General features: G+C 42.2%; 1 protein-coding gene across 5 annotated transcripts in view; it reads right to left on the bottom strand.

Annotated features, from left to right (window-relative positions):
• The window catches only part of adcy2b (adenylate cyclase 2b (brain)), a 668,382-nt gene that overhangs the window by 174,044 nt on the left and 469,947 nt on the right, over positions 1-24,391 (bottom strand). The gene's annotated exons all lie outside the window — the stretch shown is intronic.

The raw sequence follows: 24,391 nt of genomic DNA, 5'->3' as shown, positions 1-24,391 counted from the left end.
GGGGGGGGCGAGGGGATAAGTGGGTCACTACTGTTGTGGGGGTGGGGCAATGGCTGTGGGGGTCAGGGGGAAGCATTATCCAGCCCATGAGCGATGTGGTAGGGGTGCTGCATTCTATCTTTTTTTTCTGTGTATATGCAGTTGGAGGCTCTAATCGGAGCTGCAGAATTTTGGGTGCGTTAAGCCCTGCCCACAGGCTTGTACAGCACAATTTAGAATTGCTGATATTTTTTCAGGCACAGTTCGTACGGGGATGCCTGAGAACAGGTCTAAAACTCAGATCTGAAACACTCCCAGTTTCAAGTCTGCCCAGCACTTATAATCAAAATGGTAAAGTAGGGCCCTCCCCATCAATGCCATGGTGGATTCAAACAAATACACAACAGGTTTTATTGAAGAATTGCCCTTTGTTCTGCAGATGAATACAAAACTGAAAGTAAAACAGAAGCCTCTGAAAGCACCTATGACTTAATGAAAGCACTTAATGACAGCACCTATCAAATCATGTGATCAGCTCTTAAAGTAGTTCAGCAATCCTTTTAAGCATGTAGCATCCCTTTCTCTTTACTTCCGTGGACATGACAACAAATGACTATGATGTTATACATAAGATCAATAATATTCTGGACACAGTACTTTGCATCATTAATCATTGCACGCAGTCAATAAGAAAGTCGATCAGAGGACATCTATTCCTCTTTGGTTGTATATGATGTTCTGTAATTTGGTTGTCCTTGACCTTCGAAGTATGATTTGGAACTTCAGTAGACACTTCTTCTCTTGGAACTAATTCTGTATCATTGTCACTTGGTATAGTAGCAGAGACATAATCATCAGGCAACTCAGATTCAACTAAGTCTTCCACAGTAGTACTCACTACACTAAGGGCTAAAGAAGTTGGTACTTCTGAAGAAGATTCTGAGAAATGATTGGTCAGCATGGCATTGCCAAACTAGCTCACCTTCAGTTTGAACCATGTAAGAACCTGGAATGGTTTTTGCTAAAACTATGGCTGGTAACCATTTTTCATTTGTGTCATAATTATGCACTAACACTTAAACTGCTTGCTGAAATGAGCTTTGTTTGCCTTTATTTCTTGTCTAGCAACTTGAGACTGTTGATGCTCTACTATCTCTGAAGTATCTTGAAGTAGTAACAAATCAAACCTAGTTCTCAATTTTCTCTTTAAGCGTAATAATGCAGGTGAACTTTGGGTAGTCTCATGAGTGGTGTTTCTGTAAGATGACAAAAAGCTATTCATATGATGTGATAATAAATTTTACTCGAAGCTTTTGAAAAATGTTTCAAGGTTTGTATGAATCTTTCAGATAATCCATTGGCTGATGGATGGTAAGGTGTGGATTATATATGTTGAATATCATTTACTTTGAGATAATCCTCAAATTCTTGTGAAGTAAACTGTGACCAACTATCGCAACAATCTGTTCTGATTTTCCAAATTTTGCAAAAAATGTCATCAAGCTCTTCAATGGTTTGTTCAGATGTATTAAATCTCATAACAACTTCTGGCCACTTTGAGTATGCATCAATAAGAACATGTAACCGTCAAAGGAACAAACAAAATAATCTATATATACTCATTGTCATGACATTTTAGGCCATTGTCAAGGATATAAAAGAGACAACGATGATGTATTTCTTGTTTGTGCACAGGATTGACACCGTCCCAACTTTTCTTCAATTTGAGCATCCAGACCTAGCCGCCAAAAATAACTACAAGCTAATTCCTTCTTCTGGACTGTACTAGGATGTCGTTCATGTAGTTGTTCAAAACATTTTCCACACAGACTAGAAAGAATGATATTCTGACTCTCACCATGGACGATCAACTCTGGCTTTCTTGACATATATGCTTTCAAATCAGAATTCGTATGATGTATTCCCCCTCTCATTTTTAATACCATATCCATTATCTTTCCCATCAGGGTATCATTTCTGGTACGTCTCTGAGTTTAAGAAGTCACAAGCAAATGATGTACGAGTGAAAAATAAAGAATATTAGCAGAGATAGTTGGTGGTATCACTCAGAATCTATGTAATTTACCCTGTATGGATAAGACACTTAGCCTGAGCTCGTCATCATATTTCTGGACATTTTCTGCTTCAAAGTTGCAATCCTTTCTTTTCATGTTGTAAATAATTTTTTGTAGAATGCAGCTTGTTCTTCTTCTTGAAGATACCCAGATTTCTCTTCTGAATATTCTTCTCAAGTGAAGCAGACAAACAAGCTTTTGCAATGTGATCCATTTTGCCACAGTTCCTGCATTGACTATCCTTGTTCCAGTATTTACATACTGAATGGCCCATTTTGGCACATTTGTGACATGTTTGTTGTTGTTTAGATTTCTCATGGGCAGTTCCCAACTTGTGGATCTTCATTCCTGCACCAAATTGTGAAGCAATTTCTACTGTTATCTTTAAGTCATAGCATGTTCAATAAGCAATCTTTTTTGGATAGCCTAATTTTGGAGACCACAAACTAGACAATCACAAAGAGAATCTTCTAATGCTCACCAAACTCACAATGTTGCACCAGACTTTTTAAGGCTCCCACGAACTGAGCAATGCTTTCATTTTCCACTTGATTCCTTCAGGGGAACCTGAACTGCAAGGCGATGATCAGTGGTTTCAATAGTTTAATGCTCTTCAAGGATCTTTGTCAAGTCATCATAAATTTTGATTCCAGACTTTGCTGGATGAATCAAGCACCAGAACAAACGGAAGGTTTCCCTTTCCATTGTACTAAGTAAAACTGGTGTGAACAACTAATTTCCAATTTTATTCACTTGTACAAAGTACTGAAACTACTTTGCATAGAAAGTCCATTATTCTTTTTCTTAATTGAAAGTGTTCAATAGATTCTAACTGACACACCATTTCTCTTAGGCAGTAGCGACTCAAGGCTGCTCTGTGTATATATTTTATTAACTGTCTTCCCAGTACTCCTCTTTTTAATCTGGAGACTACTGACTTGATGTGTTTTTTTTCAAATGGCCCCAGCTGTACAGCAAAACATTCATTCTTTTTAAATATACCTGAAATCTCACCCTTCTCTCACACTCAGGGCATTTTTTTTTACTTGAGTTGTCCTGGCACTGGCACTTCAATCTTTAATCCTGTTGTTGCTTTCCCCAGTGTGAGGACCCACAACCTTTTTCTTCTTAGGATCGTTTCTTGATGAAACAAAATCCCATCTCATGAATTTTCTTTCTGTTAAGTCTTAACTACATTAGAGGTTGTGGGTTTTAACAGAAAGGGAATAACATGGTTTGCATGCATGGATTCAAACAAACACACAACTGGTTTTATTGATGGTTATTCTTTGCTCTGCATCAGAATACAAAACCGAAAGTAAAACAAGCCTCTGCAAGACCCTAATGACATCACCATCAAATCATATGATTCATCCTTAAAGTAGCATCGCAATTCTGTTAAATATGTAACACATACAAAATACCAGAAAAAATGTTGGGTGTGCAGGGGAGGGATGGGCAGAAATCTTAGCCATGGAAGAAGGATGGAAGTTAGTTGATCTCTGAGGTAGCTTCCAGTGAGCAACATTCCATGCTGGAAGCAAAGATACGTTAAATATTACTTCACAGGAAACTAAATAAAATAGGGAACTCTGGTATATTAGTCAGTTTCAAGCACAGATTGAGTTTACTAACAGAACAAGCATTAGGAATTAATGACTCTATAAAGCTGATTGATGTTGGGTTTTTAAATCATGTTACAACAGCTTTCCTGAAATCAATGCATTGTACAGAGCTCAATGTGACATTCCCATTTCTTTTTGAATTACTCTTTGTAAATTTCCACCCCCAACACACCCATTTAGAAAAACAAAACAAACTTTTATTAGGCGAACAAATGTTTGTAAAGCACAATTGAAACACTGGAATACATTTTAGCCTGCAGCAATGCATCCAAGACTTGCTTCTCATTGTTCAGTCAATGAGGCTGCTCACCAAACAGAGACTGCATTCATTCTACTGTGAAATGAGCAAATGTCTGTAGTAACCAAAAAAGCAGTTACAGCTGTGGACATATTTTAAAATGAAAATGTTTTGAGGTAGAAATGCCTTAGCCTTTTATAGATTTTTGGGCTGGAAATCAGCATTCTACTTACCAATTTTGCAATGGGTCCTTACACACTGGAATTGTGCACAAAATCTGACCACTACAATATTGATTCAGATATACATTAGGCATCCCTCGAGGCTGCCTGAAATGAATATTGGAAACAAAAATGCATATAGGGTACCTGTACCGGAATTTAGAATCCTTCTGGAAAGTAGTGCCTCAGAATGTTTTGTTTTCTCAACCCTATGCTAGCCCAGAGAAACACTGAGCCAACACTCAGAAAGCTAACTGCTGCAGTGATACTTGTGATCCCATTCCCATTAAAATAATTTGGTTCACTGGCAATTCTTAAAGTTTGTTTTGTTTGCCTTTTGGGTATTTTGCAGATGTTCTGGCGAAGAAACATTGAAAGAAGCTGAGGAGATACCAGAAAGAGACGGGTCTCTTGCGATGTATAGGACATTATTCCTAAAAATAATATATATACACATAAAACAATGACGCAGACTTATGTATACATGTTTTAAACTTTGCAGATGAGATTTAATGCAGAGAAGTGTGAAGTGATACATTTTGGTTTGATAAGGAGAGACAACATAGCAAAAATCCACTTCATTTTTCCAATGGTTCTTCAAAAAAAATTGGAGGATAATCATACCTTGAAAATTTATACTTGCTGTCTGTCATTTTCCACATTGGTCACTAAGATTATCTGTTTGTTTTCTTAAGTTTCCAATTTTCACCTTTAGACAACTATTCTCTGCTGCCATTTTATGTTCCCGCAAGTCAGTTGATAAAAGGATAGAACAAGACCCAATCTTTACAGACTTTCATATGCATTTGTTTGAAGAATTACGCATTACAGGTATATACCTCCTAATCCAAGAACTACATCATCAAGTCTGAGGCACAGGCAATTCCCCACCAACTGTATGCTATTAAACAAAACTGAAAAACAATTAACAGATACATTTTGTCAATGCATATTAGAAAATAGCTTTTCCATTATAACTGACAATGAATCAGATTGCCTACCATTGGTACAGACTTGAGAAGTTACCCATATACATGCAAAAGTCACTGTTCAGCAAGGAAACTACGGATGAAGGCCATAAAATTTACTCCTTAGCATCAGTTTTATCAGTGAAATGCATGTTGTTTTGCTCTAAAAATGGCATTTGGAGCATACATGTGCACTTATGATGCAATCTGAACTGGACAGCATTTAGGTGAGGGCAGTTGCATCCTCATGTGTGCAGCGGGTTGCCTGCTAGAAGTCTACAGAGTAAGTAAAGTTGGTAGATTGTTACACAAATTAGCATGCAATGCTAATTTGATACCAGTGCTGCAACTTTTGTGCTCAACATTCCAGATAGTGGCTTCTTTTAAACACAGTAAAAGGTCTCATAACACCAGGTTAAAGTCCATCAGGTTTATTTGGTAGCACAAGCACTGCCCCTTCAACAGGTTAGTGGGAGTTCTGTTCACAAACAGGTCATATAAAGACACAAACTCAATTTACAAAATAAGGGTCGGAATGTGAGTCTTTTCAGGTAATCAGGTCTTAAAGGTGCAGACAATGTATGTGGAGAGAGGGTTAAGCACAGGTTGAAGGGATGTGTTTTGTCTCCAGACAGGGCAGTTAATGAGGTTTTGCAAGTCGTGGGGATTACAGGTAGTGTGACATAAACCCAAGGTTCCATTTGAGGCCATCCTCATGTGTGTGGGGCTTGGCTATTAGTCTCTGCTCAGCGACTTTGCGTTGTTGTGTGTCGTGAAGGCCGGCTTGGAGAACACTTAGCCGAAGATCAGAGGCCGAATGCTCGTGACCGCTGAAGGGTTCTCCAACAGAAAGGGAACACTCTTGCCTGGTGATTGTTGAGCAGTATTCGTTCATCCGTTGTCATAGTGTCTGCATGGTCTCCCCAGTGTACCATGTCTCGGGACAGCATTTCCTGCAGTGTTTCAGGTAGAGAACGATGGACAAGTTGCGAGTGTATGTATCGTGTACCTGATGGATAGTCTTCTCACATGAGATGATGGCATCCGTATTGATGAACATCTCACTTGAGAAGACCATCCATCAGGTACAAGATCATTGACATGGATGCCATCATCTCACTTAAGAAGACCATCCACCAGGTACAACAACATCGACATGGATGCCATCATCTCACATGAGAAGACCATCCACCAGGTACAGATCATCGACCTGATGTGTGACAATGTGCATTGTATCGTGTAGCTCAATGCCTGGTATCCTGACAGCAGTCACAATTATTTCATTGGAAGTGGTCTCCTGTACCATTTGAGTCAGTGTGACAAACCAGAGGGTGGCTACTCAGTAATAAGGGTTATCCTTTGATGACGAGGCTCAAGACATCATGACATCACTGGCGCAGCATACATGTGAGAAAAGTGACACTGCCACATAAAATGTAATAGAGCTGGAGTGCTTGAACAGTATGTCCACTGTAGAGACTACTGTAGAAGAACCCTGCAAAAAATAAGTACAGGTGTCAAGACTCATGGTAGTCTGCTGTATGATGCACAACCTCACCCATCAGGTGGGCACAGCTTTTCGCACCAGCTGTATGGTGGCCAGTGAGAAGGAATAGGAAGAGAAGCAGGAAGAGGCAGATGAAGAGGAGAAAGAGGGAGGGAAGTAAACCAATAATATTATTTTCAGACCACACTGTGCGTGACTGACTCACCCAACTGCGATGTCAGTGAAAACAATTCTAGTTCCAGTAGGGAACAGTTTTGCTTGCCGCTATAATGGATCATCAAGGTATGCAGAAATCATAGAAACCCTACAGACAGAATAAGGCCAATCGGCCCATCGAGTCTGCACCAACCACAATCCCACTCAGGCCCTACCCCCATATCCCTACATATTTTACTCACTAATCCCTTTAACCTACACATCTCAGGACATTAAGGGACAATTTTTAGCATGGCCAATCAACCTAACTCACACATCTTTGGACTTGGTCACAATGTAAAAATGAAAACAGCCACAAAATACACATTCCAAATCAAATTTTTATTCCGATGGTCAAAAAGGATAGAAGGAAGAGAGGTAATAAGCCGTGGATAACAAAGGAGGTGAAGGAAAGTGTTAAATTAAAAGCGGAGGAATTTAGAGTAGCTAAGAGTAGTGGGCGAGAAGAGGATTGGGAGAGGTTTAAATGTCAACAAAGATTGACAAAGAAGTTGATAAAGAAGGGTAGGAGAAACTATGAAGCTGGGCTAGCGCTTAATATAAAAAAGGATAGCAAGAGTTTTTATAAATATATAAAAAGGAAGAGGCTGGCTAGGGTGAATGTTGGTCCTTTAGAGGATGAGAAAGGGGACCTAGTGGTAGGGGATGAGGATATGGCTAAGGTATTGAATAACTTTTTTGTTTCTGTCTTCACGGAGGAGGACGTGAATAATTTGCCGGGTGTTAGCGATGGAAAGGTGGTAGGACTGGAGGGTCTTAATGACATTACTGTTACTAGAGAGGCGGTGCTCGACAGACTGGAGGGGCTGATTGTGGACAAGTCGCCAGGACCGGATGGAATGCATCCGAGGGTTCTGAAAGAAATGGCGGAGGTGATAGTGGATGCCTTGGTGGTTATTTTCCAGACGTCGCTGGATTCCGGGGAAGTGCCGGAAGATTGGAAAACAGCTAATGTTACGCCGTTGTTTAAGAAGGGTGCCAGGCAAAAGGCGGGGAATTATAGGCCGGTTAGTTTAACGTCTGTGGTAGGTAAAATGTTAGAATCTGTCATTAAGGAGGAAATTGCGAGGCATCTTGAAGGGAATTGCTTGATAGAGCAGACGCAGCACGGTTTCATTAAAGGGAAGTCGTGTCTGACAAATTTACTGGAATTCTATGAGGATGTGTCTAGGGCGGTGGATAGAGGAGAGCCGATGGATGTGGTCTTTCTAGATTTTCAGAAGGCGTTTGACAAAGTACCTCACAAGAGGTTATTGCAGAAGGTCGAGGGACATGGAGTTGGGGGTAGGGTGTTAGCGTGGATAGAGGATTGGTTGTCAAATAGGAGGCAGAGAGGGGGGGTCAACGGGTGCTATTCGGATTGGCGGATGGTGACTAGTGGAGTGCCCCAGGGGTCGGTGCTGGGGCCTCAGCTTTTTACCATTTATATAGATGATCTGGAGGAGGGAACCGAGTGTAGGGTGTCGAAATTTGCTGATGACACCAAGATTGGGGGAACGGCAAATTGTGCGGAGGGTGTGGAGAGTCTGCAGAAGGATCTAGATAGGCTGGGCGAATGGGCCAGGAAATGGCAAATGGAATTTAATGTTGGCAAGTGTGAGGTGGTCCACTTTGGTAGGAAGAATGGTAGGAAGGACTATTACTTACGTGGCGAAAAACTGCAGCAGGCGACGGTGCAGAGGGACCTCGGGGTCCTTGTGCATGAGTCGCAAAAACCCAGCTTGCAGGTGCAGCAGGTGGTCAGGAAGGCGAATGGGATGCTGGCTTTCATAGCGAGGGGGATTGAATATAAAAGTAGGGAGGTCTTGCTGCAGCTGTATAGGGCATTGGTGAGGCCGCAGCTGGAGTACTGTGTGCAGTTTTGGGCGCCGCACCTGCGCAAAGATATTTTGGCCTTGGAGGGAGTGCAGAGGAGGTTTACTAGGCTGATGCCGGAGTTGAGGGGGTTGAGCTATGAGGAGAGGCTGAATAAACTGGGCTTGTACTCGTTAGAGTTTAGAAGAACGAGGGGAGATCTCATTGAGACGTATAAGATGATGAATGGGATGGATAGGATAGAGGTGGAGAGACTCTTCCCGCTCAAAAAAGACAGTAGGACTAGGGGGCACAGCCTCAAGATAAAAGGGGGGCGGTTTAGAACGGAGTTGAGGAGGAACTTCTTCACTCAAAGGGTGGTGAATCTCTGGAATTCTCTGCCCGTTGAAGTGGTGGAGGCTGCCTCGCTAAATATTTTTAAGACGCGGGTTGATGGGTTTTTGATAAGAGAGGGGATTAAGGGTTATGGGGAGAAAGCCGGAAAGCGGAACTGAGCAGCGACAGATCAGCCATGATCTTATTGAATGGCGGGGCAGGCTCGAAGGGCTAGATGGCCTACTCCTGCTCCTATTTCTTATGTTCTTATGTTCTTAAAGCCAGAAGCCAGCCACAGTGAGGCACTGAAATAAAGCCACCATTAGGTAAGGTCAGCACCGAGCAGGCGAGACAAGCAGGGGTTTGTGACTCGACCCAGGGCAGGCCAGCAACAGTGAAACAAGATGCCCCAAATCAAGTCTTAGCCAAGAGAAGACAACAAGTGTGGCAAAAGGCTGCCTTGAAATCCCCAGGTGAGCAAAGTGAGTGAGACTGTGAGAGTGGGATAGTGTGAGGGATGGGGAATAGGAAGTAAGAATGTGAGGTTGTGGGGGACGGAGAATGTGTGAGGGCACTAGCAAGTTTTGCAGAGTTGCAGGGATGGACTGTGTGTGAGGACTGGATTACATTTTGGAAGGAGGGAGAGTTTGTGAGAGGGAATGGGCTGGAGAAGAATAGAGCAAGGGTTGTTCAAAATCCAGAATCACAGCTTCATAGTTAAAAGATGAATTTTGGCAGAGCTTGAATTGAAGCTGATAAAAATGTATGATTGACTGTTCAAATGTCCACTCTTTCAGACACTTCATTAAAATGAAGATCAGTTTCTTTAGCAATATGAAGCGACAGTATCAATCTGGCAGTCAAAAACACAGAAAATGGAAGATGAGGCAAAAGGACGAAGCTAGGCAAGACGACAATTTGTCATTTCACTTTAAACAGTTTGAAGTATTGAGCAGCGCACAAACTGAACATTCATCCTCATCCACCAAAAGTAAGGGTGAATTATCTGATGATTTCAATTTGCTGGTTTCTGGAGTTTTCACATCGCCTGAAAAAGTTAAACAAGAAGTGGACTCTGGAATGGCAATAGAACTAAAAGTTATTGCTGATCCTTCTGTTGAAGTAAGGGAAGAAACCTACCCTGAAGATTTGCCTTGTTGTCAAAATCTGTTTCACTGGGTATAATAGAATATTTCGTACTAAATAAACCAATAAGCATAAGTAAAGGGGAAAATTTGAGAAAAGAGTTTGAGGTTGAAGACCGAAAGCAGGTTAAAAGCTTTTTTTGGGGCACAGGAATTAACACTGTTGCCTCACAGCACCAGGGAACCAGGTTCAATGAAAACCTTGGGTGACTGTCTGTGTGGCGTTTGCACACTCTCCCCATGTCTGCGTGGGTTTCCTCTGGGTACTCAGTTTCCTCCAACAATCCATAGATGTTCAGGTTAGGTGGATTAGCCATGGTTAATTGCCCCTTAGTGTCAGGGGGATTATCAGAATAAATACATGGCATAACTGAGTAGAGTCTGGGTGGGATGGTTGTCGGTGCAGGCTCGATGGATTGAATAGCCTTTCATTCTGCAGTGTAGGGACTATATGATTCTAGGTCCCATTTTCTGAAGATTAAGAGAAATGGGATGAAATAAATTAGAAATTGGTTATTTCTTTTTCAGAAACCACTAAGGCAGTCTACAATTATGTTTGCAAATAAATTCCCTGACCTTGGTAAAGGGAAACAAATATTTGTTGATGGGTTCTCTAACAGAAGAAATACTGGAAGAGATCTTACTGATTATGAAATTTCCAAAGCTCATATTAAAGCCATGTGTGTGTGCGTTTGTTCGAAGATGTAAATTATCTGGAAGAATTGATTCTGAGTTATTGGCTCAGTTTGGAAAGGAAATTTCGTACTGAAAGGAAATGCTAAGATGTGTTGTTGCCACAGTCAAACTGCTGACTTCTTTGGGATCACCTTTAAGACATGGTCTGTCATCACTGTCAACTCGGAAGAGTTAATTATTTAGCCTGCTTTGAAAACTCAGTGAACCTGTTGAGCTCCTCAAAGAGCATTTGACAACTATCAAATGTTTTGGCTGAGGGAAGACCAACTTTTTAACGCATCCAACCTAGGATGACCTCATCACTGTAATGGCAGAGTGCCTCAGAAACCAGTTCACTAATGATGTAAAAGATGCTAAATATTATTCCATAATAATTGATTCAACATTAGATATGAATAATATGAACCAAATAATGTTAATTTTAAGCTATGTGACCAGTGATAGTGAAGTTGTAGAGTGATTTCTTTCTTTAGACCAGCTACAATCCCACACTTTGGAGTGCCTGGAGACAATTATTTTGGAAATTATTGCAAATTTAGGTTTGGACACTAAAATTGTCATGGGCAGAGTGTTGATAATGCTGAATATATGACAGGAAAATATAAAGGTCTGAAAGCAAGAATGAACCAGGCAAGCCACTTAGCATTATTTATCTCATGCTCCAGTCATTCCTCGAATTTAATCTGCAATGCTGCAGCTGAATCCAGTGAGAAAGCTGTACATTTTTGAGTTTGTTCGGTTTTCACGCATCAGTGAAATATGTTGCAATTGTGCTTGGAGCAGGCAAATGGAAAACATTTGATGGTCAAAAGAATTTGTACCACCATCATGGCTTTGAAAATGAGCTTTGCTGATAAAAAGGAAACCTTATCAGACACAGCCGTATTAAATTCACAAAAAAACAAAAGTGAAGTTGATGCAAATACACAGCAGAGAAATTTGAAAAGTGTGATATTGGTGTTTTCTTTTTTGGGACTTTTCACTTCATAGAATTACTGCCATCACCAGTTCATTGCAGAAACAAATACTCCAAACAACAATTTTGCAGCATGTGGGTCTTTAGATTCCTGGGATACTGGGGCTGATTCTAGTAGGGAAAGAACATTGGGCTGCAACTCAACAGGAATGGGACAAACATTATAGTGGGAGGTTTTGCTGTTGTTTTTTGGAAGCTTGGCAAGGGTTTTGAATCAGAGCTCTAAATTTTCACTCCAAGATCAGGAGTTCACAGTTTGGAGAATTCTTATTTCCATGAACTGATTCCTGGCAAAACACCCAAATGATTAGATTTTTGTTCTGGAAGTGTGGAGCTCTGGGGACTTTGGGGACTCAGGCCTACCAACTCCAGAAACATTCCAGAGGCAGAATGGCCACTGCCAGGTGCAGAGGCAGACTTGGTGAAAGGTTGGTCTTAGTGATCTGGTATTTTGCCCCAGCTAACTAAACAAATAAAAAAAAGCCCTCTAGCCCTTACCACCTCACACCCGCTCACCTCCCACACACTCCTCATGACTTATCCATGTGAACCTATTTCACCATGGCTGCTCATAACCTCCATGCCAATGTATGGTCTCCATCCTCTTGACCTGTTACAGCCCCTATGCCTACTTAGTGCCAACTCATACCAACCCATGCCCCCATCCACCACCCACTGCTCTTACACCGTCCATACCACCCACTCAGTATTCCCCATGAGAACTCAGGACCATGCTGAGCAGAAATTAACTAAAGTTCTACGTGTCCATTAATTAATTTATGATTTTAAGAAATCTCTAATTGTTAAAACCCCATTCACAACATTTAAATTCATTCTTAACCTCCAAAAATAGCTGGTATTTACATATACAATCCCAGAACAAAGACTTTTTGAACACTTGGAGTTCTCAATCAGATTGTGAACTGACAGGTACCCCAAACAAACTGCTAGATTGTGAAATCAATGAAGCAGAATAATCCTGTATTGGTAGCCCATGGGGTAATGTCAATAAACAGAATCAAATAGCAAGCAATAATATCTTTTAAATCCAAAGATGTTTTAAAAGTCCAGGAGATTTAAATCTTTTGTTTGGCTTGGCAATTCCTTTGAATGCCTGACTCACCTATTGAGAGTTCTTTTGACAGTTCCTTTGACAGTTTTAATAAGCTTGATAGTTATGCTAAGTTTTTACGTTTTTTACACACATTCATGTCTGCTTTTAACCATCACAAATGGCAACTCACCTCTCCAAAAGGGAATATTACTTCTCTCGAAGCGCACTTTACTTCTCCCAAAGGTGTCCCTGGACCTATCAAACTGGTACTCAGGTACCCTACCTCTTTGAAGTACTCCACTCAATTTAGACTTTGTTCTGATAGGGTTAAAGTGCATAAATTGTGTTTCAGCCACTAGCTGAAAATTTCATCTGGCTAAAGGCAGTTGCATTTTAATATGTGCATCTGCTACCATGAACCACAGATGCACAAAGTACAACTTATCCTTGTCCATCCCAAACTGTCACCCCACACCACCACAAGCCAAAATGGTGGAGGAAGCGTTTGGGGTGGAACTTATGGATTCCAACATCCTACACAATTTTGTTATGGCAGACAGCCTCTCCATCTGCATGAAAATTCAGGTTTGCACATACATTCAAAAGGGAAAGAGGCAAAATTAAAAATGGAAGGTAAAAAATTATTCAGTTTGGAAAGTGGAGAAAAACAAAGGCTAGAAAATTGAAAATAAATTAGTTGTTTTGAGATTGGTGGCAAATACTTCAATGCAAGTAGTGTAGAGAACAAGGCAGATGAGTTGAAGGCACAGAGAGACACTTGGAATTCTAACATTATATTTATTATTGAAACATAGAATAAAGATGGGCAACAAAGTATCTCAACATTCCTGGTTCCTGGAATTTTTGATGGAATAAGGAAGGGAATACCAAAATGTAGAGTGTGTCATAATATTAGTTAAAGAATCAGTCACAGCTGTGAGGAAGGCTGTTAAATTAGGAAGATCAAAATAGGCCATACGGACTGGATTGAGCAATAATAAAGAGGCAATTACACTGCTGAGAGTGTACTATAGATCCCCAAACAATCAGAGGGAAATAGAAGAGCAAATATGAAGATAAATTGCTGAGAAGTAAGAAACAATTGGAAAGTAGTGGTAGGAGATTTCAGTTACCCTAAGGGCAGAGTTTTTCAAATCACAGGCTTTCTCACTCCTCCCAAAGAGTCAGTGGGAAACACATCCCAGCTGATACTGGTTGTCCTCAGCCATTTAACACTCAAGAAGCTGGAGATGGAGCTTCCACGCCTCATTTTTAAAGGAGTCTTGCTCACAGAGACTTGAGACCCGATTGTATCATTTTGATTCGAAGTGCTGTGCGGACTTGAATCTAGGAGTGTTTCAGATTTGACTTTTAAACCCGTTCTCTGGTGCCCCCCCATACACTTTGTCTGAAAAAAATAGCAGCAATTCTGAATCACACTGCAGAAGCCTGTGGGTGGCCTTGGAGGGATTGCAGAGGAGGTTCACTAGGCTGATAGGGGAGATGAGAGGGTTGGCCTATGAAGAGAGACTAAATAGACTGGGTCTGTACTCGTTGGAGTTTAGAAGGATGAGGGGGGATCTTATAGAGACATATAAGATAATGAAGGGGATGGATAGGGTAGAGGTAGAGAGATTCTTCCCGCTTAGAAAGGATAGCAGGACTAGAGGACACAGCCTCAAGATAAGGGGGGGGGGCAGTTTAGATCAGAGTTGAGGAGGAACTTCTTCACTCAAAGGGTGGTGACTCTCTGGAATTCTCTGCCCGTTGAAGTGGTGGAGGCAACCTCGCTAAATATATTTAAGTCACGGGTAGATAGGTTTCTGAAAGACAAGGGAATTAAGGGTTATGGGGAGAAAACGGGAAAGTGGAACTGATCCACTTCAGATCAGCCATGATCTTATTGAATGGCAGGGCAGGCTCGAAGGGCTAGATGGCCTACTCCTGCTCCTATTGCTTATGTTCTTATGTTCTTAATTTTCCATACCCTCTGCCAGTGTCACAACCTGGAAGGTCGTAAATTTAATTTTAATGCACTTAAATATAATTGTCAGGAGCTTCCTCATCACATCATCCCTCCACATTAGGAAATCCCCCATTGCTTATGTGACTGGTGTATAAAAATGTAAAACAGGCAAAGGGAACTCACCAGGGGCGGACAGCTAAGTCCCTGCGAGGAGAGGAACAGGCCAGCATTAGCCTGGTACTGCCCCTTGGCACTCCTCTGTCAGTGCCAGGAGGCACGGGGGGGGGGGGGGGGTGGAATTCCTCATATCTGGGGGGAGTGTTTGAGGTTGCCCACGTGCATATGTCGGCAGGGGGGGAGGTGGGGGTGGTGTCTCTGTGCATGTTGGGGGAGAGACATCCACTTTTTTTAAAATCAGGGATGGGGGTGCCATTTAAAAATGATGCCCCATTCTCAGGATCTCAGTGTTACCAGCTTTTTCCGGCCCCAACCCGCCAGACTGATGGTGTGGGCCACACCTCTACTTTTATTTCGTGAAGTGCTGGCTCTGGGAGAAATTTGGCGAGAAAAGCCGACTGCAGACGGCGAGTTGCACACTTGTTTTCCCGTCTTAGCCAGAATTCTGAGCAAAAATGGAAAAATTCCACCAATTGTTCCAAAATGCATCAAAAATGAAGAGGTGAATTTAGAAAAAAGAAATCAGAAAAGAAAAGAGAAGACACATAAATATTGGCAATTAGGATCAAGGAAAACAAAAGTCTTTTAGAAATATATATTAAGCAAGGGGATAACTAATGAAAGACCAGTTGTGATGAATGAAAGGTTTTATGAGATTATCTTCTATACTGTCTGTTTAATTAAAATTAAAATGGGTAATGAACGGGATCATGTAACCTGCTCTAGATTTTGTCTGACAATCAGTTTGAGTGGCATGGTTGCTCTGGGGACAAGAGGAGCCAATTCAAGTGAATTGCTGAGCAACACGCAAAAACACCTGGAATAAAGCAATGGCGGTTGTGCTAAAAATGAATGGATTTTGAGTCTCTAGCTTTTGGACAGAAGAGGAAAAGGAGAAAGAGGAAATTGACTGCAGTTAGTATAGCCAACAGAGGGAAGAAGCTACAGGTTCTCTGCCAGCTATTTAAGCTGAGTATGGGACAGAGGTGATTTTGGGTCAAGGATTTGCACCCCATGGCCAAATAAGGAATCAGGGCACTTTGGCTTGGTGACTGGGGATATGGTGAGGTGTGGAGATTGTTGTATTGTCAGGGCAAAGAATCATTGGAGCAGGCTTTTCTGCTGTTGGTGAATTTGGAAATTCTTTAAAAACTGAGGGAAGTATCTTTGGACGATTGCTCAAAATTACTTCTTGATAAAATATGAACCCATTGAAAGCTGACAGCAACTGTAGGCTGTTTCCTATAAGGATCATAATTACCTGGAGAGTGCGCCATAACAAATATCCAAGGTGTGGGGGTTATCGGTCACATTAAAGCATGAGCAAGGGTTAACTTTTCTGTAGTTTAGAGTATAAATTGTCTATTAAAATAGTATTTAGTTATTGTTGCTTTTAGTTTGTTACAGTAAAAGTCTTAAAACTTAATGCTGACAGCACTGTGTGTGTTCCTACAACACATGGACTACAGCAGTACAAGAAACAGCAGTATGTTCTGGCCTAACCAGTGATATCCATACCCCATAAACAAATTAAAATGAATCTCTTGAATATTTTAATGCAATTCCTTTAGGTTCGTCAATTCAAATACCTTTCTTTAGTTAGTGATTGTTATGGGTAGTATAACAGTAAGACCAAAGAAACCAAAACAATAACTTGTACGTGAAGACAAAAGATGTGGACAGGATTCTTAATTGATACTTTTCACCAGTCAAGACAAAAGAGAAAGATGACGCAGATGACGTTTAGTAAGGAGGAGGAATGTGAAATATTGGATGGTATAAACACATTGAGAGAAGAAATATTATTGGGAGTGATTCTCCCAGCCCACTGTGGAGACATCAGTGAAGGCTGTGTAGCAAGCTTCCTGCTGGGCACCAGGGTCTTCTGCTGCCGGATTTCCAGCGTCATCCGCTCTGCATTAGAAATTGGCATGGAGCTCAATAAATTATTTAAATCGGGATTTGCATCCCATTAGCGGACCTGCGACCGGAATCTCCAAGCCCACTAGCATCTCACCGCTCCCTCCAACCTCCCCTCTCCCCCCCACCCCACCTGGAGTGTTTCACTCCTGTGGGGTTTACAGTAGCTCCGCACTAGTGGGGGGGATTGGCGGCTCGACCCTGCTGGAGTGAAAGTGGGCCATGGATGCCCCCGAAAGGCTGGGGTAAGGGAGGAATGCCCCATGGCCATCGCCAGCCTGGCAATATCAGCCTGGTCCCCTGGCCCAAGGGAATAGGCCCCACCCCCTGATTTTTATCATGATTCATGCTAGGGCTGATGCACAGAGTGTAGGAGATTCATTTCAAAAATCCCGCTGAAAAAGCAGCGGGCACTTAAAATTCCATCCAGTATCTTTAAAGATGAATAAATCACTTAAGCCTTTGTTTAAGCTTTTAAGCCTCGTTGCTAAGGCAAGCAAAAGAGGAAATAGCCGAGGTTTAGACTATCGTTTTGTGTGATGCCAGAGGACTGGAAGACAAAAACAGTTTAACCAATTGTTTAAAAAAAGAGAGGTGGATAACCTGAGTAATTACAGGCCAATCAACTTAACTTTAATGTTGGGAAAACTGTTGGAGAAATTTTTGATCAATAACATGAATTGTCATTTTGAAAGGCAATGAACAATAAATCAGAGTCAGCACAGATTTATTGAGGGAAGTTCATCTCTGACCAACATGGCTGAACTGTCCTGAGGAGGTAACAGGAAGAGTCAATGGGGTTTTATGTGTTTGTTTTATCAGCAAATGCTAGGATTTTGACAATTTGCCACATGGCAGACTGTTTAGAAAAAAGTTAAGAGATGAAGCAGTCCAAAGACAAGTTGGATTCAAAATTGGCCTAATGGCAGGAAGTGAAACATAATGATCAATGAGAGTTTTTATAACTGGAAAACTACTTTTTGTGGGGTTCCACAGGGTTCGCTACCAGGTCACTTGTTTTTGTGATCTATATCAATAACTAAGAATTAAACGGTAGAGGAAAGGATTGAGAAGTTTGCAGATGATACAGTGTTTCATGGTGAGGAATAAAACTGTAGATTGCTGGAAGATATTAATGGACTGGTCAGAGGACAGAAAAGTGGTAAGTGGAATTCCATCTGCAGAAATGTGAAGCAATATGGGGGACGAGGGATATACAGGACAGAGAACACACAATAAATGGTGGCATGCTTTGAAGTATAGAGCAACAGAGGGACCTTGGAATGCATGTCCACAGATTCCTGAAGAGAGCATGGCAAGTGGGTAAGATGGTTAAGAACAGTTATTGGAGGTTTTGTCAAGATACAGCAAGTGGTATCTACTAGAACTGTATGAAACATGAATTAGGTCACATTTAAGCTGGAGAACGGTGCACAGTTCTGTCACCACATTATGGAAGGATGTGGTTGCATGGGAGATGATTTATCAGCATGTTGTTAGTAATGGAGAATTTTAAGAATGAAGCAAGATTTCATAAGCCAAGATTGTGATTGTTACCTTTGGAACAGAGCAGGCTCTGAAGAGGTTTAATTGAGGGGCCTTGATAGAGTGCACGAGAAGGAGCATTTCCCCTAGCAGAAACTAGTAATCTGGGGCACAGATATAAAGGAGTGGAGGGAAAAAGAGGAGAAATATTTTCAGAAGAAATCTGGAACTCACTGCCTGAAAGGTCAGACTTGTTGATGGAGATGGGGGTGGGATGCAGAATCGATGGCTGCGTGGGTCAGGATAGGTCTGTGGGGAGTGGAGGTGGGTGGGGGGGGAGGTGTTGTGTATGTGGTTGTGGTTAGATCTGCATGTTGGGGGGGGGGGGGCAGCTCAGGCACACAGGATGCTGGCAGGTCAGTGGGAGTTGGGTCGTATCCTTGGGTCAGGGAATCCTGGGGGGATTGGGAGGATAGCAAGCTGGAGGTCATCAGGGCTGTGAGACCACTTTGGGTGGGACCAGAATTATTTTTCTGATGTACTGGCATGAATGCTATGGATAACTTTTGATTTTTAGACTCCCCCGCATTGCATAAATATTTGCTCCAAAAGTAATCAAGGCAACACCAGAGATTCATCTGACCCGCCTCCCCCTCCCCACCAGAGAATGATCGGGCCGCCTTCCCCCCTCCCCCACTCCACCAAAGAGCGATCTGCCCTCCCCTCCACCCCATCCACCCGAGATGGATCTGGCCTGCCCCCATCCCCCACCCCCACCACCAACCTGAGTGAGAGAGGCGTGGAAAGTGCTGAACTCACCTCTTCAGCAGCTGGAATGCCCGAAACAGATCTTTGCTGAGTGTGTCTATTTTGCGCCGAATCTGGACGCGCAAACACAATGGTAAAGGAGAAATGCTGATATAGTTGAGCAGGCAGTTCATTAATTCAATTTAATGCATGCAAATGCATTTAAACTGCCATTGCATCCATTTTGTACACAAATCGAGTCGTTGCTATTCCTACGCCTCGGTACAGTGGGCATCTGAGCGAACATGGGCATTAAAGACCTCATGTTTCGCACATAAAAACAGGTGCGACGCAATGGTAAAATTGGGCACCAAGTGTGGAATTTATTTCTGATCCTGCATCTGATTTGACAATTATCATCCTCTGTTTGTTTTATAAAATCATACAGCACAGAAGAGACCCTTCAAAACATCGAGTCTGCACTGACATGCAAGAAATTCCTGAACTCCCACCTAATCCCATCAAGCAGCATTTGGTCCATAGCCTTGAATGTTATGACATGCCAGATGCCCATCCAGATACTTTTTAAAGGATGTGAGGCAATCTGTCTCTACCACCCTCCTGGGTAGCACATTCCAGATTGTCACCACCTTCTGCGCAAAAAAGCTTTTCCTCATATCCCTCCTAAACCTCCTGCTCCACACCTTGAAGCTATGTCACGTTGGACTGACCCTTCAACTATGGGAAACAGCTGTTCTCTATGCACTCTGTCCATGCCCCTCATAATCTTGTACACCTCAATCAGGTTGCCCCTCAGTCTTCTCTGCTCCAACAAAAGCAACCCAAACCTATCCAATCTCTCTCAATGACTTAAATGAAGGGTCAACAACTTTAAATAAAGACAGTCATTTCTCAACTCTTTAATCTCATCAGTTAAGGAATTGTACAATTTGCACCATCGTTCACCAAAATCCTGACAACATGCATCAGTTTTTATTTGCAGCAAATTAATGGGCAAAAATTTAAAATCCTAAACATGCATAAACAGATCTAACTAATAGGGTATACTGTGAGATGTCCAACTCCAGCATCTGGCCAATTGATATGAATGAAGCAAATTAACATCCTTTGCTTCAGTATTAATCTTCATTTACCAATGCCAACTTTAATTACTCAGCAACAATAAGGGAAATAGGATTGCCCTAAATGGATTATAAGAGAACAAATGCATGAGTAAAACTTGAAATCATGATATTTCTTCTGCCAAAGTTTTACTGTCTACATTCAAAGAATTTTCATGAAGATGCACTCAATGTAATTACATACACGATATGTAAATTTTCTAGTCATCAAATTACACTTTTCTGTACTTCTAGGTCAATTTGTTGAAGTTCAAGCTGATTTTGGATTGACGCTAACGCTTTCCTCAGTTAAATGTGGTATTTGCCTCACTAAAACGCAACACAAGATCAGACCAGGAAATGAATGAATATTTACCAAAATTGTACTATTTAACCCCATGGGTTAAAACACTTACTCCATTCTACTGAATCTTACTTGTAAACAAAAGGTAGAAATCACTGTGTGTTTTCATGCAGTCTTGATGCCTCTCTTGGATTGCATATCTGATTACATAAATGCAAATATTGACACAAGTTACTTTTATCATAATCATGTGTTTAGTGACTTTGATAAGAGGTTTTTCAGTACAGTTGCAGGTATTCAAACATGGGAGTACACAGAAAGGCTTCGAAAGGCAATTACAGTTCAAGGACTTTGGAGGAGAAAGGGAAACATAGAGACATAGAAAAGCTTCAGCACAAAACAGGCCTTTCGGCACGCAAGTTGTGCCAAGCATGTCCCTACTGACTAGGGACATACCTATAACCCTCTAACTTACCAAGTTCCATGTACTTATCCAAAAGTCTCTTAAAAGACCCTATCAAATCCGCCTCCACCACCACCAACAGCAGCTGATTCCACGCACCCACCACCCTCTGAGTGAAAAACTTACCCCTGACATCTCCTCTGTACCTACTCCCCAGCACCTTAAACCTGTGTCCTCCTGTGGCAACCATTTCAGCCTTGGGAAAAAGCCTCTGAACATCCACTCGATCAATACCGCTCAACATTTAAACACCTCTATCAGGTCACCCCTCATCCTTCGTCTCTGCAGGGAGAAAAGACCTAGCTTACTCAACCTATCCTCATAAGGCATGCCACCCAATCCAGGCAACATCCTTGCAAATCTCCTCTGCACCCTTTCTACAGTTTCCACATCCTTTCTGTAATGAGGTGACCAGAACTGAGCACAGTACTCCAAGTGGGGTCTGACCAGGATCTTATATAGCTGCAATATTATCTCCCGATTCTTAAACTCAATTCTTCGATTGATGAATGCCAGTACACCATACGCCTTCTTAACCACAGCGTCAACCTGTGAAGCTGCTTTGAACGTCCTGTGAACCCAGACCCCAAGATCCTTCTGATCTCCCACACTGTCAAGAGTCTTACTCTTAATATATTCTGTCATCCTATTTGACCTGCCAAAATGAATCACCACACACTTATCTGGGTTGAACTCCATCTGCCACTTCTCCGCCCAGTCGTGCATCCTATCAAAGTCTCGCTGCAACTTCTGACATCCCTCCACACTATCCACAACACCTCCGATCTTTGTGTCGTCAGAAAACTTACCAACCCATTCCTCCATTTCCTCATCCAGGTCATTTATAAAAATCACAAAGAGCAAGGGTCCCAAAACAGATCCCTGGGGCACTCCACTGGTGACCGACCTCCATGCAGAAGAAAACCCATCTACAACCGCTCTTTGCTTTCTGTGGGCAAGCCAGTTCTGAATCCACAAAGCAATGTCTCCTTGGATCCCACGCCCCTTCACTTTCTCAATAAGCCTTGCATGGGGCACCTTATCAAATGCCTTGCTGAAGTCCATATATACTACATCTACCCACTCTTCCTTCATCAATGTGTTTGGACACAACCTCAAAAAATTCAATCAGGCTCGTAAGGCATGATCTGCCTTTGACAAAGCCATGCTGATTATTCTTGATCATACTATACCTCTCCAAATGTTTATAAATCCTGCCTCTCAGGACCTTTTCCATCAATTTACCAACCACTGAGGTTAGACCCACTGGTCTATAATTTCCTGGGCTATCTCTACTCCCTTTCTTGAATAAAGGAACCACCACATCTACAATCCTCCAATCCTCCGGAACTTCTCCTGTCTCCATTGATGATGCAAAGATCATCGCTAGAGGCTCAGCAATCACCTCCCTCATCTCCCACAGTAGCCTGGGGTACATCCCATCCGGTCCCGGCGACTTATCCAACTTGATGCTCTTCAAATGCTCCAGCACATCCTCTTTCTTAATATCTATATGCTCAAGGTTTTCAGTCTGCTGCAAGTCTGCAGTACAACTACCAAGGCCCTTTTCCACTGTGCATACTGAAGTAAAGTATTCATTGAGTACCTCTGCTATTTCTACCGGTTCCATACAAACTTTCCCATCATCACATCTGATAGATCCTATTCCTTCGCGTATTATCCTCTTGCTCTTCACGTACTTCTAGAATGCCTTGGGGTTTTCCTTAATCCTGCCTGCCAAGGCCTTCTCATGACCCCTTCTGGCTCTCCTAATTTCCTTCTTAAGATCCTCCCTACTAGCCATATACTCTTATAGATCTCTAACATTACCTAGCTCCCTGAACCTTTTGTAAGCTTTTCTTTTCTTCTTGACTAAATTCATTACAGCTTTTGTGCACCACAGTTTCTGTAACCTATCATAAATTCCCTGTCTCTTTGGAACGTTACTATGCAGAACTCCATATTCCCTGAAAATTTGCCACATTTCTTCTGTACATTTCCCTGAGAAAACCTCTTTCCAATTTAAGCCTCTAATTTCCTGCCTGATAGCCTCATAATTCCCCTTACTCCAAATAAACACTTTTCTAGCTTGTTTGATCCTATCTCTCTCCAATGCTAATGTAAAGGAGATAAGAGTTATGATCACTATCCTAAAATGCTCTCCCACTGAGAGATCTGACACTTGTCCAGGTTCATTTCCCAATACCAAATCAAGTGCAGCTTCTCCTCTTGTAGGCTTATCCAATATTGTGCCAGGAAGCCCTCCTGAACACATCGAACAAGCTTCCCCCCCATCTAAACCCCTTACTCTAGGGAGATTCCAATCAATATTTGGGAAATTAAAATCTCCCATCACAACAACTCTGTTATTATTACACCTTCCCAGGATCTGTTTCCCTATCTGCTCTTCAACATCCTTGTCATTATTGGGTGACCTATAGAAAACACCCAGTAAAGTTAATTACCCCTTCCTGTTGCGAACCTCCATCCACAGAGACTCTGTAGACAATCTCTCCATGGCATCCATCTTTTCAGCAGCCTTGACACTATCTCTGATCAACAGTGCCACTCCCCCACCTCTTTTGCCTCCCTCCCTGTCCCTTCTGAAACATCTGAAACCTGGCACTTGAAGTATCCAGACCTGTCCTTGAGTCATCCAAGTCTCTGTAATGGCCACCACATTATATTTCCAAGTAGTGATCCATGCTCTAAGCTCATCCACTTTCTTCACAACACTCCTTCGGTCTGAGTGCTCCTCTTCTCCATCACCTGCCTATCTTCCCTCTCACACTGTCAACAAGCTTTCACAATTTGTGAGCTAACCTCCTCTCTCCCAGTCACTTCAATCTGATCCCCACCCCCCAACCATTCTAGTTTAAACTCTCCACCATAGCCTTAGCAAACTCCCCGCCAGGATATTGGTCCCCCCGGGATTCAAGTGCAACCCGTCCTTTTTGTACAGGTCACACCTGCCCCTAAAGAGGTCCCAATGATCTAAAGACCTGAATCCCTGCCCCCTGCTCCAATCCCTCAGCCATGCATTTATCCTCCACCTCATTCCATTTCTACTCTCACTGTCGCATGGCACAGGCAGCAATCCTGAGATTACTACCTTTGTGGTCCTTCTTCTCAACTACCTACCTAACTCCCTATATTCTCTTTTCAAGACCCCTTCCCTATTCCTATCTATGTCATTGGTACCAATATGTATCATGACCTCTGGCTCCTCTCCCTCCCACTTCAGGATATCTTGGGTGCGATCTGAAACATCCTGGATCCCAGCACCAGGGAGGCAAACTACCATCCCAGTTTCACAACTGCCTCCACAAAATCACTTGTCCGACCCCCTCACTGTAGAGTTCAGAGTCTCCTATCACT

The sequence above is a fragment of the Carcharhinus amblyrhynchos genome, chromosome 2, assembly GCF_965287045.1.
Source record: "Carcharhinus amblyrhynchos chromosome 2, sCarAmb.v2.hapA, whole genome shotgun sequence".
In the NCBI taxonomy this organism is placed as follows: domain Eukaryota; kingdom Metazoa; phylum Chordata; class Chondrichthyes; order Carcharhiniformes; family Carcharhinidae; genus Carcharhinus; species Carcharhinus amblyrhynchos.
This window is presented reverse-complemented; position numbering and strand designations above follow the sequence as displayed.